Genomic DNA, 19101 nt, shown 5'->3' with positions numbered 1-19101 from the left:
TATCACCGAGTTCCATATTTATAGGACCCTCACTTCCCCTCCAAACTAACTGTGCAAAGCATTCTTTGCCCTTGCTAGCGAATAATCTCAATGAATGTACAGTCAAACCTCATTAATAAGAGCACTGTGCACTGGATTCTGCTTATGAGGAAATCTTAGGTCCCAATTTTTTGTTCATTGTTTTCACACCTGATAATACAAGGTTCCTGTTATAACAAGGTAATATGCCGAGTCTAAAAGACCTCTAATGGACAATGTTCAACTGTACTTTCAAAAGAGTTGCTTTAAAGTGTCTTCCTGAAAAAGCACTACTGTAGCCCCTTCAATGGGGTCAAGATTTACTGAAATAATTGACTCTGTAATCTGGGCCCAAAGGCTACAAATTGCAGCATAAGCCAGGACGGACAATTCTTGGGATCTGTATAGTTTGTAATAGTATTCCATCGGTATCAGTAGCAACGGGGTGCTACTGGTACCAACTACCAAGGGATAAAAAGAATAATTGGCCATAGGATTATGTATATGCAAATACCAGTCAAGACCAAATAATTCCGACAGTAGTTGGAAAAGGACAGTTGTGGCGCACACCCCCTTTCCCACCATTTTCAGCAAAAACCGCTGGGTAGTACATCGACTCAAAAAATCGGGGGAATCCCCTAAAAATCTGGAATTCCAGATTTTAACAATTTTCCCTGGGTACCTCATCGACCCAAAATAAGCCCCCAAAAATACCGGGTAAAATATACACCTTCAGGGCCAAATCCCCTTTCACTCACCTTTTGACCCGCCGCACTCTTTCCTGTAAATAACTCATGACGTGCGCCGACCGCACAAACAATCACTCTCAAATAAAAAAGGGACTTCCCCTCGCTACAAGTCGAGACTTGCCCGACCTGAACTCCTGACCTCTACTTAAAGCATGGCTCTGATCAAAGCAAAACACCCTATGTTTACAACTGCCTTAAATAAATGGACTATATATAAAAATAACAATATATAAGTCTTAAAGGTTTTCATGGTGAAAGAAACTAGATCTGTAGTAAAGATTGCGGTAACACCATGTATTTATCTCTTCTTTGAGTATGTGTGGTTCTGAGAAGAACCGGGGAATAACTCGACATTTCAAACAGTGTACTCTGTCCGTCTTCAGGAGACTGCAGGATTCTAACTGGGAGTGGAGCTTATATGGTGTAGAGAGGGATCCAGATGTAGGGATTAGCTCGGTGAGGCGTTAAGGCGGGAACAGTGATGGCGGGAATAATGGATGCTGCACTGGATCCTGGGGCTGCATGCCCTGTGTGTGTGTTTACCGGAGCGTGTCAGTTGGACTTGGCAGTGGGAGAGTGAATAGCTGGGTGCCAAGGGGTATAGAAGACCCATAGGCTAACTGGGGGGGAAACCCAACTACGGAGTCCTAGGGTATAGGAGAACCATTGGACTGGGATGTGAGGATGGGGCGCCAGATATCGCTGATGTTGAAGCCGATGTCTTGGGGAACTGTGTCGTGCTTGATGATTTCCATGGCTTCTCTAATGCGGCGGGGATACCATCGGTCGATGCTGGTGATAAGTTCAGCTTGGCTCGTTCCTCTCGGCCTCAGACTCCATGATCCTATCCGCAGCAGCAAGTCCCGATCCATTCTCCACAATGCCAGCCTGGTCCTACTCCAGGGTGCGCTGACTCATGTTAACCACGGTGTGTCTATTGAAGGATTCCTCGGAACGGAGATGAGGCTTCGTTTGGTACCGGTTGGAGGGTACAGAACATCTCATAGGGCTGGAGGGTTGGGGCGTAGGGATATAGAAGATCCCATGGGCGAGGTCAAGGGTTGTTGGCGTAGGGATATAGGCGATCCCATTGCCGGGATGCGGGTGGGGCTGGAACTGCTGTGGGCCTTGGGCTTGGAGATCTTGAGAAATTTCTTGACTTGCTTGTTGCGGGATACCTTGAAAGCATGGTCACTGGCGGCTGTGGTGAGCTCTTGAATCTTGCAGTAATCAGATGTAGAAATGCTGGATTGGAGCTGGTCATGGGTGGCGGATATCTGCTTGTCCAGTGAGGCAAGGGTGGACCTAGTGGTACTGATGCGGTGGAGGAGTAGGGCCAGGCTGGCATTGTGGAGGATGGATCGGGACTTGCTGCTGCGGATAGGATCATGGAGTCTGAGGCCGAGAGGAACGAGCCAAGCTGAACTTATCACCAGCATCGAACGATGGTATCCCCGCCGCATTAGAGAAGCCATGGAAATCATCCAGCACGACACAGTTCCCCAAGACATCGGCTTCAACATCAGCGATATCTGGCGCCCCATCCTCACATCCCAGTCCAATGGGTCTCCTATACCCTAGGACTCCCTAGTTGGGTTCCCCCCCAGTTAGCCTATGGGTCTTCTATACCCCTTGGCACCCAGCTATTCACTCTCCCACTGCCAACTCCAACTGACACGCTCCGGTAAACACACACACAGGGCATGCAGCCCCAGGATCCAGTGCAGCATCCATTGTTCCCGCCATCACTGTTCCCGCCTTAACGCCTCACCGAGCTAATCCCTACATCTGGATCCCTCTCTACACCATATAAGCTCCACTCCCAGTTAGAATCCTGCAGTCTCCTGAAGACGGACAGAGTACACTGTTCGAAACATCGAGTTATTCCCCGGTTCTTCTTAGAACCACACATACTCAAAGAAGAGATAAATACATGGTGTTACCGCAATCTTTACTACAGATCTAACAATATATAAAAAAACATGTCAAGTCAAGTGGATAGAAAAAATGAGAAAAATTTTCAAAACCTACATATAAATAGACACATGAGCAACCCACGACACCGACCTCTACTAACGACTTTTAATCGATTTAGGAAGGCGTTTTTAGAAGATTTTGTCAAGCGGTATAACATTCCATTACCGGCACCCAAGCGTAAATCTGACACAAAAGCCGAGCTCATTGAAACCATACGGGCAGACCAAAAACAATTTAGATACCTCCCGCGTCAGTCATATCGGCAGCTGTTGAAAACGGTTCAAAAATATAATATTCCTTTTGCAAACAAAGACAGATACGTCAAACAGGACTTTATTGAAGCGATTAAAGCTTACACTCAGCCCGAGGAAATTGCGGAAGTTGACATTAGAAACATCAGGCGCTTTCAGGGCAACTACCGCAATTGGGAATTGATACCCCGTTTCTTTGAATACGATTTGATACACTTTTTTGATTTTTACAAAACTTTCGAGAAAAAAGCTTTGGAAGAACTAAAAGAAATTGGTTCGTACAAATTGCAAACAAATATCAAAGTTCAGTTTAGATTGGAAAAACCGGAAAAATGAATTTGGCGTATTTCCCTTTCCAAGCGACAACGATGTGGTCACAAATGAAGCCGACATTAAAAATGCACTCACTGAACAACGCGAAGCGCAAATAAAAGAGGTGGAGGCTCATACACAAAAAGGCTCGGGTTGGATCTTTGACAAAGTCGTCGCTTTTTACATCAACGTGGTTAAATATAATCCAATGGGTTCTTCTTACATTCCGTTGCCTAAAGAATTGGGAGACAAAAAAGCAATCATAAACGTCCAAAATAAAGATCAAGAATGTATCCGATGGGCGCTGCGGGCAGCTTTAAAGTTATATTCAGGCAACGTCAAAAGTCAGTTGGAAACAAATCCAAAATTTAGAATAAATAAAGAGCGGCCTTCAACTTACATGCCGAAGGCGTCAGACGGTCTAAATTTTACAAACATAAGCTTTCCAACACCGATTTCACGAATCCCACGTATTGAATCTCAAAACAACTTAGCGATCAATGTGTTTGGTTACACAAAAAAAGACGGTCTTTACATTCTTTACAAAAGCAAGCGCTCAAAAGAACCGATCAATTTACTTTACTTTAACAAAGGTGAAGAAAATCACTACTGATGGATTAAAATTTTTTCTAGGTTGATGGGCGATATGAATAAACACGACGGCTAAAAACACTGGTGTTTCAATAGCATGTCGCATTTCCAAACGGAAGAAAAGTTAACCAGACACAAAGAAGATTGTCAAGGATTAAACGTTCCCACATGTACGGTCGAGTTGCCGGTCAAAGGCGAAAATATACTCAAGTTTAAAAATTACAAAAATAAACAAAACGCGCCTTTTGTCATTTATGCCGATTTTGAGTCTGTTATAGAAAAATTGCCGCCGACAGCGAGCGATACAAACAGAAACAAGCAGTTAAATCAGCCAATAACTCCCAAACACTCTCAAAACACAGATTCACAAGCCTTGCGGCTACTCATACGTGGTCGTCAGATGCGATGGATTTTGCACTAGGCAAAAGACATACAGAGGTCAAGACGCGGCTATTAATTTTGTACGGTCACTTTCTAAGGAAGCATCCAAGATCAACGAAATGTTTAAAAACAAAGCGGAGTTGATCTGGTCGCCCGAGTCACAAAAAATTTACGAAAATTGTAATCGCTGTTGGATCTGCGAAAAGTTGATAGACAAGAGAACAGAGGAATCTCAATGTCAGTGTGATATTCCAAAAGCTGACAAAATTGCTTGTAAAAATGAAGCTGGGTTCAGAGAATGGGTATGTTTAGATTGCAAAAAGCCCATCAACAATTTTAGAAAGGTTAGGGATCATTGTCACGTGACGGGGAAGTACCGAGGTCCCGCGCACGCCAGTTGTAATCTCAAGTTAAGAATCGTGGCCAATGAAACACCCATTCCGGTTATTTCACACAATCTCGAGAAATACGACGCACATTTAATCATGCAGGGCGCTCACGAATTTTACGGAAAATCAATCATATAAGAATACTGAAAATTACATTTCGTTCTCCTTTGGCCAACTCAGGTTTTTAGACTCATTTCATTTTATGGCGGCTTCGCTAGATCGGTTGGTTAAAAATTGTTCACCCGATGATTTTAACTTACTTCGCGAAAGGTTTCCAAATTACACAAATTTATTGTTGGAAAAGGGAATTTACCCTTACGAATACATTGATTCCTTTGATCGGTTCCAAGAGAGAAAACTCCCACCAGTAGGCGCTTTTTATAGCTCTCTGAAGCAGTCCACAGTGACCGAGCAAGAACATTTAAGAGCACAAAAAGTATGGCAAGCCTTTGGTTGTAAAAACCTAGGTAACTACCATGACCAATACGTGGAAACGGACGTGTTATTGTTAGCGACTGTTTTGAGAACTTCCGTAAAGTCTGTAAACAACACTATGACCTTGACCCAGCCAACTATTACACATCACCGGGCCTGTCGTGGGATGCATTGTTAAAGCATTCGGGTATACAATTGGAACTACTGACAGACATTGATAAGCACTTGTTCTTTGAAAGGGCAAAAAGAGGTGGGATCTCTAGTGTGGGTGCAAAGCGATATGCAAAGGCAAATAACCCGGACCTACCTGACTACGACCCAAATCAACTGGAGTCTCATATCATGTACCTAGACGCCAATAATTTATACGGCTGGGCCATGAGTCAGTATCTACCCGTGGGTGAGTTTCAGTGGCTAAAAAGCTTGGACAAATTTACTCCTGAGTTTATTTCCAAGTTACGACCTAAAGACACGCGCGGTTACATGTTTGAAGTGACCTTAGACTATCCGCAACACTTGCATTCTTCCCACAACGATTTCCCACTTGCGCCCGAAAATTTAGTAGTGCCCAATGAATGGTTTTCCAGTTACCAACAAATTTTAATCAGTAACGGTGAGCAAGTGACCTCGGTAGACAAACTCCTGGCCACTTTGGACACTAAACAAAAATATGTGGTTCACTACCGAACTTTACAAAAATATTTAGAACTAGGCCTTCGGTTAAAAGAGGTACACTGCGTCATGTCGTTTAAACAGTGGCCTTGGATGAAAAGCTACATCGATAAAAATACTAGTTTGCGCAAATTGGCCAAATCCGATTTTGAGAAGGATTTCTTCAAATTGATGAATCATTCTCTTTTTGGCAAGATGATGGAAAATGTCAGATATCGAATTGACGGTCATTTATTGAGGGACGTACTAGACGCAGACTAATACAGAAAATTAACTTATAAACCGAATTACAAATCGACGGTACCGTTTAAAGAGTGTGAGCTTTCGTTTGCGGAGATGTACCGAACCAAAACAAAATTAAATAAACCAATTTATTGCAGAGTAAGCGTGCTCGACTTATCTAAAACTTTAATGTACGATTTTTACTACAACGAACTAAAATCAACTTTTGGTGAAAAAGTAAATTTACTTTATACGGATACTGATTCTCTGTTAGTTCAGATCGAGCGCAGCGAGCACGATTTAAACGGCTACCTGAGTAAAAAGCGTACATTATTTGACTTTAGTAATTACCCGCCCGATCATCGACTTTACAGCACCAAAAATAAAAAAGTCATCGGTAAAATGAAAGACGAATTTGGTGGCAAAACAATTTTAGAAGCCGTTTGCATCAGACCTAAAATGTATTCGATTCTGACAGTCGATCAAAATTTAAAAAAGGCGAAAGGGGTCACAAAAGTAGTAACTCAAAAAAAACCTAACCCACGAGATGTACAAAAGTTGTCTATTTGACCGGGTTTCTCATTTCAATAATTATTTAGATCAGACAAACATCAGATGTTCACGGTCTCTCAACAGAAACTTAGTCTGTCACCTTTAGATACGAAGCGTTATATTTTGCCGAATGGAATCGATACGTTGGCTTACGGCCATAAGCTAATCAGGCGGTACGACCTGAAGTTCCTCTTTGACGAAACTCCTATTTGGCCCATTTAACAGATAATATAAAGTTGGGCCCGTTTTGACCCTTTTACCTTTCGCTGTAAGCTCGTAAAGCTTCGTCCACGTTTACCAATGTCTGCTGACTCGCACGTTCTTGTCGCATTCGTTTGTTTAAAAAGTCTAGCATGTGTACGCGGTCCTGTTCCCAGGATTCCTTTGCTTGCGCCAATTGTTCTAACGCAAGGTCGTGTCGCTTTCGTTCTTCGTCGACTTTACTTTTTGATAAACTGCTAAATAAAAAATTGGAGCCAGTAAATGCCAAGGCATTTACTATAGCTCCTCCAACCATCATTAAAGCACTAGCCATATTTAAAATAAAGTTAAATTAAATGAAGAGCAAAGTTAAAGATCAACTGTCGGAGATTCAAGCTGACCTTACAAACAAATTAATCGAGATACAAACCAATCAAACGGAGATTCAGCAGATGCTGGGCGACATGCATGCCGATATAGATCACATCGGTGATATGGTTTTAGAAGCGAGCGAACAACTGAGCGCAGGTCTATTTTTTGTAGCGGGTTTAACGTTAATTGCGTTTTCTTTTCTTTTTAAAAATCATAAAATAAGAATCGTATAATAAAACTACGATATATTAAAAGTAATTATGTCGCATCAATACACCAAAAAGTTAAACCCCAGTCGCAAGCTTAAAGTTCCTCATGCGATCAAGGGTGAAAGAAAAAAAATCGCCATCATCCACAACCCGAGTACCATAGCCGCGGGTCACACGTTAAACGGCCTTAGGCACTGACGACGTCATTGTACCCGGCACCGCCAAACTCGCTTTTAAACTCGATCTCGACGGCGCCTCGGACGATAATCGTACCGTGTATAACAACGTGGCGCGAAACCTGGTTTCTGAAATCAACGTCAGTCTCCAAAGCAATAAAATTGTAAGTTACCGGGATGCAAACGTGTTTCATAATTTTAAGGACAACTGGCTGCCTCTGTCACAGACAAAACTATGGCGTACTTTGGTTTGGAAAAGGAAAACGTGGCCAAGATCCGACTCGGTGCTGGCGACAAAAACGAAGCCGCAAACAACGGTAAAGATAAAGCAGTTGCCGACGCTTTTAAAAATCGAAATGCGATTCCTTTAGACACGCCGATGTTGATGGATCATTCCCCCTTTTATCCGTTGGGGTTTAAAGAGCCACTGACGTACCAGTTAACTTTTAACGGCCACGACAAAGTGGTCAACTCGTCAGATACGGCTGCAGAGTATCAAATTTCGGATCTGACCTTAGAATACGAAGTCGTTACTAATCGAGATCTGGCGCAAGCTCTGAGGAACAAACACAAAGGACTCGTCTATTACCTATTCGACCGGATTCACTCGTGGAAGAAACAAGCGGTAAACAAGTCTGACACGCTATGGAACATCAGCATCAATCAAACGATCAAGAGTCTAAAAGGAGTGTTGATCCTGTTTAGAGACCCAACCATTAAAAGCCCCCCAAAATTTTATAATCCACATATCACAAAAACGGTCGTAACGGTCAAAGGCAAGCCGAATCAATTGTATTCGCAGGGTCTGTTTGAATACCAACACTGGAACAAGGTAACAAAGTACTTTGGAGATACAGAATCGGCTCGCGCAGTAGCCAAAGACCTAAACTTAACCGGAGTAGATATAGCCGAATATTTAAGAGACAAGTACGGACTTTGGCTCGATTTTAGAAGTTCCAACGACAATTCTGCTCACGGGTCGGGTAGACCTTTAGGCAGTGGGGGTGATATCTCGATTCAAATGGAAAGAGCAGCTGAAACCGCGGGACCGCTGACGATGTATGTGTTCCTGGTGATGGACACGCAGTTGATGGTGGAAGATGGTAATTTTAAAAGTTTGGTTTATTAAAAAATGTATAGTCAGATGTTTAAGAATCTGCACTGTGCTTTAATTGTGGGTAAAACAGGGTCGGGTAAAACTCAGTGGATTTTAAATCTTTCAGAAACTGAATACTGGTTTACGTTTGAAGCTATCTTGATCATCTGCCCGACGCTTTTTAAGAATAAAACGTATTTAGAACGTCTGTGGATATACACCGACAAAAACGTTTATCTCTGCGACCTTGATTGAGAAAAGTTGGAATTAAACGAGGCAATTGAACTCTATCAAAAAATTTTTGATGGGGTAAATACATTATTCATTATCGATGATTGTGCTGCTGATCAATTCATTCAATATCGAGAGAGGTCTAAGTCAAATAGTACCTGTGCCCTAAGCAAAATGGCGTTCTCGGGCCGTCATTACCTTCACAGCTGCTGGCTCCTAACTCAAAAGTACAACTCTGTGCTCAAAGATTTCCGCGAGAACACCGCTTGGACCGCTTTATTCCATTGTAAAGACCGAAATTCGTTTGACCAATGTCTCGACAAAAATGATGTGATACCAGACAAGAAACGAGAGGAAATCAAAAAACATTTACGCGACGTTCGATTTAGTAAGCTGATTTTAAATACCGAGCCGCCTACGTCATTTGATTTATTGTGAGAATTAAAAATAAAACGATTATTAATAATAAAAAGGTAAAGATGGTTGAAAATAATAATCAAAAGTGCTGCAGCATGTGTAGATGGCTCGTTGACTCGGCAAACTTTAGAACTCAGAAAACGGGTTAAATCAATGCGACGTGTAACGACTGTTTAGTTAAGGTAAAAAAGCATCAAGAGTTAAACAAGTGTCAGCACAGCTGGCAAAGAAACGTGTGTGTGGAATGTAACAGGGCATCTATTTGTGAGCACAGAAGACAAAGATCTAGATGCGTTGAATGTAACGGGGCATCTGTTTGTATTCACAAAAGACAAAGATATGCTTGTATAGAGTGCAATGGAAATGGAATATGCGAGCATGAAAAACACAGAGAATATTGTAAAGTGTGCAGCGACCCCACTGAAGTAAAGATTAAAAATTGGATTCGTAATTCTCGCCAATCAGATAAAAAGTACGATCGATATGACCCTGATCATTTCATCGATATGGATTTCTGCCGAGGTTTAATTGAAGATTACTTAATTTGCCCCTATGAAGACTGTCGGGTCCAGTTGCAATTCTTAGAGAACAAAGATGACCAGGGTACCATTGAGCAGTTAGATAACAAAATTGGCCACATTAAATCAAATTGTGTCCTCTGTTGCTGTAGCTGCAACTGCAAAAGAAAGTCCGATAAGGTAGTTAATAATAAATCCGAATTTGCTGATTAACTAGTTATTAACTAGTTGCCAATCACTTATTCTATGCTTATAGTCGGGCTAGATTAGCTCGGCTATAAGCTTTTTGTATTTTGTTATAATTAAATGATAACTCTGTTACAATACGTTCAACTAGTTATTCAACTAGTTATAGCAGCTAACTACAATCAAGTACCTACGCTTTAAACAAAGTGTCAACAAAATTAAAACGTATATATTTAAATGGACAACATCAAAAGCATTCTCACCGATTCAAAAACAGAATCAACCAATTGTAATCTTAACGTCAAAGACCGACTCTGTTCGATAGCTGCGTCAGGTGAAAGTAAGAAGTACCTAGGAAAGGAATACTCGATCAAAGACATCGAGTCGCTTAGCTCTAAAGACCAAGAAAAGTTACTCAATCTGTATGAAATTAAGTTTGGTAAAGAGATCGTAAAAACCCTCGGTCACGGGATCCTAAGTTTGTATTCTCTCTTGCTCGGTATAGCTACCCCAATCGATCTCCTTGGGTTCAACGTCAACTTAAAATCAGAAGAAGCGCTGACTAAAGACTTAAACGATGACCCAATTATCAGTCAGACCATGGGACGCCTACTCACCGAAGTTTGTCATAAGTACGGGGTGTATTTATCACCATTGACAGCTGCGTTCAACAAAAGTTCCCTTATATTAAAAGAAGATGTCAACAACAAACGAAGCGAACCCGACACCAGCGAACAACGATGAAGCGACGAGCGAAGCGAGAATTACCCCGGTAAAGACGCAGGTTCAGACGGTAACTAAAGCTAAAAATCCGAGACGAGTAGAACAAGGTAGGAAATTGGCCGAGCATAACAGGAAGATGAAGCAACAGCTCACCAAGATGAAATTAGCTAGCGAAGCGAGCACGAGTGACCCGAGCGAAGCTAAAAATGAAAGTAACTCGCTTCGCTCGACCTTAGAGAACAAAAATTTAATCCTGGGTGGATTGGCCATTGGAGTGCTCGCGGTCTATTTAATTTGGAAAAATAAGTCAACGGCTAAACCAACTGAACCTACTCAACAAATTATTCAACCAAAACGAGAAGCGAGCAGCGAACGACCCGGGATTTTGGATATGGAATAGATTTGGATTAAATTTAAAAGTTCCTTATTATTAAATATGAGTAACGCTAAATCAATTGACGTAAATGGAATCGCAAATACGGTTTACCACGGTGCCGTCGTTTTGGGTATTTTCTTAGGTTACGCCATGCTATCGAGTAAGCTTTTTAAAATAAAACCACCAGACCTAAATAAATTATCTGCCGAAGACGCGTTGAAATTGACCGCGCTGTCTAGCGGTGCATTAGCTACCAAGGGTTGGCTGGTGTCACAAGGTATATTGCCCGCGAGCCTGCCCACCGCTTAGGTCGGCCTTTAAGTTGACCTTATTTTAAAGTTAAAGTAAAAATGGCTGAAGGAGGATTCGAACCGGTCGATTTTGACCCAAATGCTATACCCCTAGAAGAACGAGAAGATGCCGATAAAGAAGACATGACATGGAACGATACCTTTGATAAAATGCAAGAAGAAACAACCCCTCCCAAGGGGGAGGGCTAAACCTGGAACATCTAAAACAGGAGCTTATTCAAGATAAAGTAGATGACTTTTACGATGCGGTTCAAAGAGAAACTGGGTATGAAGTGTCAATTAGAGACCCCAAAATTTTTAATTTAGATGGTAAAGATCGCCTGTACGTAGAGTTCAAAGGCAAAAAAGTTCTTTTAACCAAGGAAAATAATAATAATGTATTTCTTAGCCTAAATACTATTAGACAAACAACAGGCACAGATCTCATAAGACGCGTCTTAGGCTTACGAGATTACGTTTCTGGCAAAACAAAACAACAGGCACAGGAAGTGGCTCATAAACTCGCAGAACTTCATCCAGAGAGCATAAAATTAGTAGAACTACCCCAAGAAGCAGATGTAGCTAGCGACATCGTAGAAGACCTCACCCATGACGTAGACGTTCAATCCGAAGGGTTAAGTTACAGAGAACTCGTCGCTTTAGATAAATCGTTACAAACGATAAAAGGAGAATTAATTTTAAATCAAGGTAAATCAGATCAGTTAGACGCAAAAATTCAACAGGTCGAAGCCGAGTTGGAAGAAGCGACATCGGAAGCAGAACGTACAGAACTTCAACGGCAATTGGACGACCTACGAGTCGAGAGAACCGCGAGATTAGAAGTTATCAATAGAAATACCAATCAATTGAGGAGCCAAATCAATCGCATCAAGGAAACGATCGAAAAGATCATGAATTCGGATTTGACACTACGCGAGAAGATTTGAACTATATTTAGAGAACAAGGTGTCACGATGGTAAGTATTTTAACGGCCTTTAGTTTAGCCGTAAGTACCATCGTTAGTAGTATCGTAGCTAGCGTTAGAGCTGTTGGAGCGAGCATACCAGCACCAAAACCAACGCCAGCTCCTCCTTCCAAAGGTGGAATTACCGATTGGATCAAACGGCAACTGTGGAATTTGGCCATCGTATTGAAGAAACTCGGGTTGAAAGCTTTAGGCGCTTTGCCCGGAATCATAGGTAGCATTTTGAGTTGGATTTTTAACGGGGCGAGTAAAGCTGTCGGATGGGTGGCAGATCACGTGTGGACCTTGTCTGTAGGCGTAGGTGTTTTGATTTTGACGTACGTGCAAAAGATGTAAAATAGGCAAAAAAAATTAAACCTCACCTCAAATTTGGGGTGATGTTTTTTTATGCCTTAGATCAAACCGTTTAAGTTAAAAGTTTAATTAACGTAAAACCGAGGACACCCATGGCAACGGCTCCGACGGTTAAGGACAGTTTTTCTTCGTTGTGTGCGTCTAACGGTTTGCTTACAATTGGCTTTATAATTGGCTTTGGTAACAGTTCTGGCTGTCTTGGTGCGCTCGCCTCTTCATTAAAATCATCTTCGCTATTCAAACTCGGTATGTATCCAGTCTTCATATCCTCAGTTGCGATTTGTAAATTATTGTTATAACCATCAAAAGTGCTGATTCGTAAGTCCATGTCCTAGGGCACCAGATATAACCCCGGGGCGACTACAAAGTTTAAAGGCGTTTTTGCGTATTGTAGCGAATCTTGGAATTGGTCGATCGACTGTTCGAGATTGGGGTCCGAATTAAGAAAAGATTCCACGATTGTAATAAATTGCCGTTGCGCATCTAATCCGGTGGCGGTGGCTAAAATGCTGGTCTGTGTCTGTGCCTGTGCCCCGATTAACGCGTATACGTAAGCTCTAATCGATTCATTTACCTTGGTGATTCCCACGTCCGTCAAACGAGACTTTTTAGGAACAAAATCCCACCAGGCCAAAGTGACCGCGTCCGACTGAGAAATCCAGCTGACCGTGTAGGTACTCGCGTGACCAGAGCCTTTAGGTGGTTTGGCCCATCCAAATCCCATGTAAGTAGATCCCCCGTATTTGCCGTTGGTCACGTGTAAGTCGTGCGCATTGTAGTTTTTACCCGGGACAGGTACGTAACCGTTGTCGTAATAATAAGTGGTACCTAATCCGTTTGATAATTTATCACGTGATTGTTTATACGATCTGTTTGGGTCTACTCCGTATAAAGGCACGTGTCCGTAAACTTCCGATGGTCGTAATTATTGTGTAACGTGTCAAATACGTCGTCGCTCGGAATGGGCATCACGCAATCGTAAAATATTTTTCGTACGGTGTAATATACGTGAAAGTTAAATAAAGCCAACACGTACGGATTGGGGTCAGAAAGCAGATCAAAACCCACACCGCAGGCAGTCGTCGCGCAATACACTGCAAAATTAAATTGATTTTGGTAAAACGATATCGGCTCGGTCACCAAGCGATTAACAGCTTCGTCCGTGGTGACTTTCGGTAATTTATACGCGTGCGTTAAATTTAGAAACTCGGCTGAAAAGGAATTTTCTTCGTTGACTAAAATTGTTAGGCTACTAAAGTTGGCTCCCATTTATTTGATAAGACTTTTAAAGGAGGTGCCGTCGGTTGGGTCGGTTGATAAGGAGGTGGCTTTACTTGATATCGGACCGACTTTGTAAAACTTATTCGCCAAGTTTTTTCATAAGATCTTTTTTTAAAACCGCCGCCCGTTCGTTGGCTAGCGCTTCTGCTCTCTCGTTGATTTGGCGTTCTTCTTCTTTAGAAGTTTCTTTAGTTTCTTGCAATTTTGTAGACATACTCAATCTAATCTTTTCTTTCATTTCGTTAAACTTTTTCAGCTCGGATAAAATCAGTACAAATTCCTCTTGAGAGATGTCACCATCTTCAATCGCGTGAGATACGTATTCCTCGATGGTGTTTAATTTAGCGTCTGCTAACATTCGAATTCGGTCGTGTTTCTTGGTTTTGTGGGTGAGTCTACGAGAGGCATACTTCAATATCGCGTAAGCACCGAACGCACCTATGGCGATGCCTTCCATCACAAGTCCGACGGGTCCGGTAACGACGCCTAAAATAGCAGGAATGCCAACGGCTGCTGAGCTTGCACCCAATTGCTTCCACGCCGTACTCTACGTATCTGAGTGCGGTTAAAAGTCGTTTGATCTTTTTGTAGCTAGCTTCGCGCGAGTCGCGTTCTCTTTGAATTTGGGATTTAATTTCTTCGATCTTTCTGAGTCTGTAAATTTTGGTTTCCGCTTGTTCAGCCGAGTTTAAAGTCAAATCTGTCATCGTCTTAGTCGTCATCTTTTATTATAATTATTATTCTTTGTTTGTCAATCTATAGGTCTTGTTTGGCAAGATTTAATTTGTCGAGGGCGTTTTCCCAGTGCTTATCCAAAACTTGAAATAGATCTTTCACTTGATATTCGGTTTCCCCAGTTGTGTCTTGATAACACACCGCGATTAAAGTCTTCAACGGTTTACCTCTAGAGATCTTACCGTTTAAAACTTGGTTTAACTTATACTCTATTTCATCTGCTTCGCGGTTTTTTAAGCAAATGTTATATTTTTGTAGGGTTTTTCTTGATTTTGGTGGCGGCGTTTTTTTCCAAAGGTGATGCCTGTAATATCTATCTCCCATGTCTACAGGGGTGTACGAGGAAACCCACCCAATAATTAGACCGCAATGTTTACATGCATATCTTTCGTCTATTTCAAGTATTTGGTGGTTACAAGGTGGCCTCGGTTTACTTTGTTTTTGAGATCCTGCTATGTGTACTTCTTTGAGACCGAGTAAGTGACAAAGTTCCGCATCAGTCATTTTATATTAACAGTTTATTTATTTAAAACAAAAAGTTTACCAATTGGGCGGGATTTCTACTTTATTTAAATGTTCGACGTCAACGTCATATCTAATAATTAGTCCAATTTTGTATAAATCCGCGTCGAGTTTAGTTGCTGAATCTGGCAGTGACTCGTTACACAGCGCGTGCCTCAGCTTTTTATGCTTACCGTCTACGAGCACCACGTGATCCATTCTTTCCTACTCGCAGCAGGTACAATACGTACAACCAAAACACTCAATATAATGGGCGCACTTGTAACAGTCCTCGCAACTGTCCAAGGCATTTGAATTTTGGCAGTCATATGAACTAAGGCAATCTACGCAATTTCTACATCTACCACAATCGGCACAATTGGAGCAGTTATTACATTTAGCGCAATCGTTACATCTTTGGCAATTTCTGCAATTTTTACAATTTGTACATTTCCATAACCTTTTAGAATTTAAACAACGAGAGCAATCTTACGAATCTATCAAGTCAATTGAATTTCTTGTGTCTTTGCAAAAATAACAATTCACGTTTATAGTTTGATCTACCATTTATTTTTATGTAGTGTTTATTTTTTCGTTTTTTATAACGGGTAAGTGACGGGAAGTCCCTTTTTTGTTTGAGAGTGATTGTTTGTGTGATCGGCTCACGTCACAAGTTGTTTACAGGAAAAGTGCGCCGGGTCAAAAGGTGAGTGGAAATCCCCGGCGCGGTTGGGTGAAAGGGGATTTGACCCTGAAGGTGTATATTTTACCCGGTATTTTGGGGGGCTTATTTTGGATCGATGAGGTATCCAGGGAAAATTGTTAAAATCTAGAATTCCAGATTTTTAGGGGATTCCCCCGATTTTTTGAGTCGATGTACTACCCAGGGGTTTTTGCTGAAAACGGCGGAAAAGTGGGTGTGCGCCACAACTGTCCGTTTCCAACTACTCTGACATGGCTGGCCTGGACACAGCATGACTTGCCAGGGGCTATTGATTACAATTTTCCATTTCCATCCGTAAACTCAATGTATACATGTACAGATGTCCATTAGAATACTGGAGAAATCATCTCCTACTGCAAAAGTATTTTATCCAAGAAAAGATGTACCAATATGTATGTACCCTACCTGCATGTAACACACAAGTATAGGCCTACTATGTGCGTGTACATGCTCTTTATTTTGAAAGTTCTCAATAGGGACCCCCAATAAGAGGCTGTGAAAACACCTAGAGTCACATGCAATTAAGAGGGTAGAATTCATACTACAATAAAACTATCTCTACATATTTATGCGGATGTACTGATTTGGGGAATACTGACACCATCTGGTCATTGTGGTGCTACAATAACAGTTCAGCCGGTACTTTAATTTGATCCTACTGGTACCAGTGATATTGCTTTTATGGCAAGTATGCCAACCCTTGCATTTCAATTTAGTTTTAGGGCTGCTATTGTATAGGAATATCTAGCAATCACACCTTCTTAAGCCACTGAAAAATGCATCTTTCAATAAAGCAGTCGACAGTGTCTTCAGATGCTGTTAGCAATAAGAGTCGTCACTCATGCTGCTGTGGATGAAAGCTTCACTTTCTGTTATACCTTGCTTGCTTAGTAAGGAGGGCCAGTGGCAAATACCAAAGCCGCCACACTCTAAATTCCCTGCATCAGAAAAAAGGGCCAAAATTTATAATGCTACCGTTTCCTCATGGGAGAAGACATTTATTTGGTTTTTCTTCAATGTTCACTATCAGTTGTAATTGTATCAAAACATGACACAGTGTTTTGAATTCCACTGCCCATACCAGCTTGAACGACGGCTACCAGAACTACCACTGCAACAAGCTCACTTTCAAGAAATATAAAAAATTACTTTCACAAAACCTCTTTCTTGCTCTGATTCACTTTCACTAACATATTTTGTCATTGCTGGTCATGTTTTTAAGATTTCAAATTGGAATTTCAACACTGAAAACGTTCTCGTTACTAAAGAATCCTGTTGGTTTGATTCCGTGGTTTCAGTGCATGAAGAAGGAATTAGGTGCAAATGCTCTAATTGTAACTGAAAATTAAGAAAACGAAAACCAATGTTTACCAGCGGGAAGAGTTGGCCCGTCTACCTTCCTCAGGGAGATTCTTGTTGATTAGTTCTGCAATAAAAGAACACTTTTTAAGGTAAATGCAAGTGAGCCATGAGCAAAGGTTTAAAAAAAAATCTTCTTTAAACACATTTTTTCTTAAATTCTTAAATTCACAAAAGCTGTTTGGCACCCCTTGCTGGGTAACCTTACTGAAAGTGCATTAATAAACATTTACAAAATTTAATGGAACATATGATCTGGTGCATCTGGTGCCATTCTGGGGATGCTAATTGTGTGGGGGGAGCACCTGCAGTTCACAGATTTTTGGGGCATGGGCTTCCGCCGGGGGGGGGGCACATCCCCCATGCCCCCCAGTTGCGCCACTGCCGCCATATTTCCATAGACAGCACAAAAACACCAGAAAAGAAAAATTTTAGGACAGGAAATACCCAAATTTCCAAGTACAATTTTTTATGCTGAGACAGTTCCAACAATAACGTTTCTCAGTGTTGTTATTATGAACTATTTTTAATGTATTATTCCTGAGAGAAAATCACATGTAAATTCACCTTCGTGTGGATAAGATAAGATTGCTCCATCATCACTTGACTGGTCCAAGTCCTCATTTGTAAATAACACACATCAATTAGGTGGCAACGTAAAATTGACCGACTGTTCCACCATCACTGCATACCTGCGCTGTCACCTAGGGTTTGTCACCTCTGGCAAGCAGTGTCGGGGCAGAACATCAAGCAGCGTCAGCAACCCAAACGACCCCGGTGATGTAAACCTGCGTGGTCATCGATTGTTCGTCATCCCCAACAGACAACATTTTGGCCGAACACCCAGCACCCGCACCCGAAGTACCGTTACCACTGGACACCTGTGCCGCCATTGAAGGGTCATCATCTCCTGCATCGTACATCCAGCCACCTTCTCCACCTGCTGAGGCCTCTCCAGTTGACATATCTGGCCTGTCAACTCTGCTGTCCATGCCCCTTGGTTGCAACCAACAGGACATCCTGGTGCATTTGATATCCATCGAGACCAAGCAGGGTCGCCTCATCCAACATATCAACAGTCTGAGGGGTACTGTGGATGCATTGTGCAACATGATTGGTGATCTGGTGTCTGAGAGAGCCGCTACTGCTGTTGCCCGTGAACCCTCGGTGCTCAAGTGTACTGAATACTTTGTCACTTTTGGTAATGAACATTCGTCGATTGAAATGCAGCATGGGGACTCTGAAGGCTGTTTCTTTTGTGCATCAAGTGGACAGTCCCTAGTCCTCAGCTGATGTCCGCAATCTTCAGTGAGACTAAGCAGCCAATGGCCAACTTCAACGGGGGGGTTGTGCTGAGACCAGGAGGCGACCGCGTGTACAAGAGGGCACTAACGGAGGACATTAGGTTTAAGGCCATACATAGTGAGGACGCCCCACACATGCTCGATGGGATTTCTTGCTGAAAATCCTCGACAGTATGCTGTACCTAGCAGAACATCGAGGTTCAGGTTCTTGAAGAGTCTCATCACAAACCAGTCATTTGTCACATGGTTGACATTGAACTCGGACCCACCATCTGCAAGTATCGTGACGCAGTTTTCTTGCTGTTGTGTATCAGCGTGAACAAGTCATTGCAATGACTGGCGAGCGTGACTTTGGTGTGTGGCCCCCTGTTGACAACGTTGATGGCACTGCATTCAGGAAGGCTGGTGAAAAAATAAATGTGAAATTAATATATAATGTCATTTGACTCACGGTCATATTTCTCAATCTCAAAACCAAAGTGCAGTTTTTTGGCAGTTCATGTACATTTACTA

At 42.0% G+C, this 19101-nt stretch overlaps 1 protein-coding gene across 9 annotated transcripts in view; it reads right to left on the bottom strand.

Moving 5' to 3' along the window:
• The window catches only part of LOC110985313 (zinc finger ZZ-type and EF-hand domain-containing protein 1-like), a 57020-nt gene that overhangs the window by 7499 nt on the left and 30420 nt on the right, over window positions 1-19101 (bottom strand). The window lies entirely within an intron of this gene.

Source organism: Acanthaster planci, linkage group LG09, assembly GCF_054643075.1.
Source record: "Acanthaster planci isolate LZ-2023a linkage group LG09, COTS_SCS, whole genome shotgun sequence".
Lineage (NCBI taxonomy): Eukaryota > Metazoa > Echinodermata > Asteroidea > Valvatida > Acanthasteridae > Acanthaster > Acanthaster planci.
This window is presented reverse-complemented; position numbering and strand designations above follow the sequence as displayed.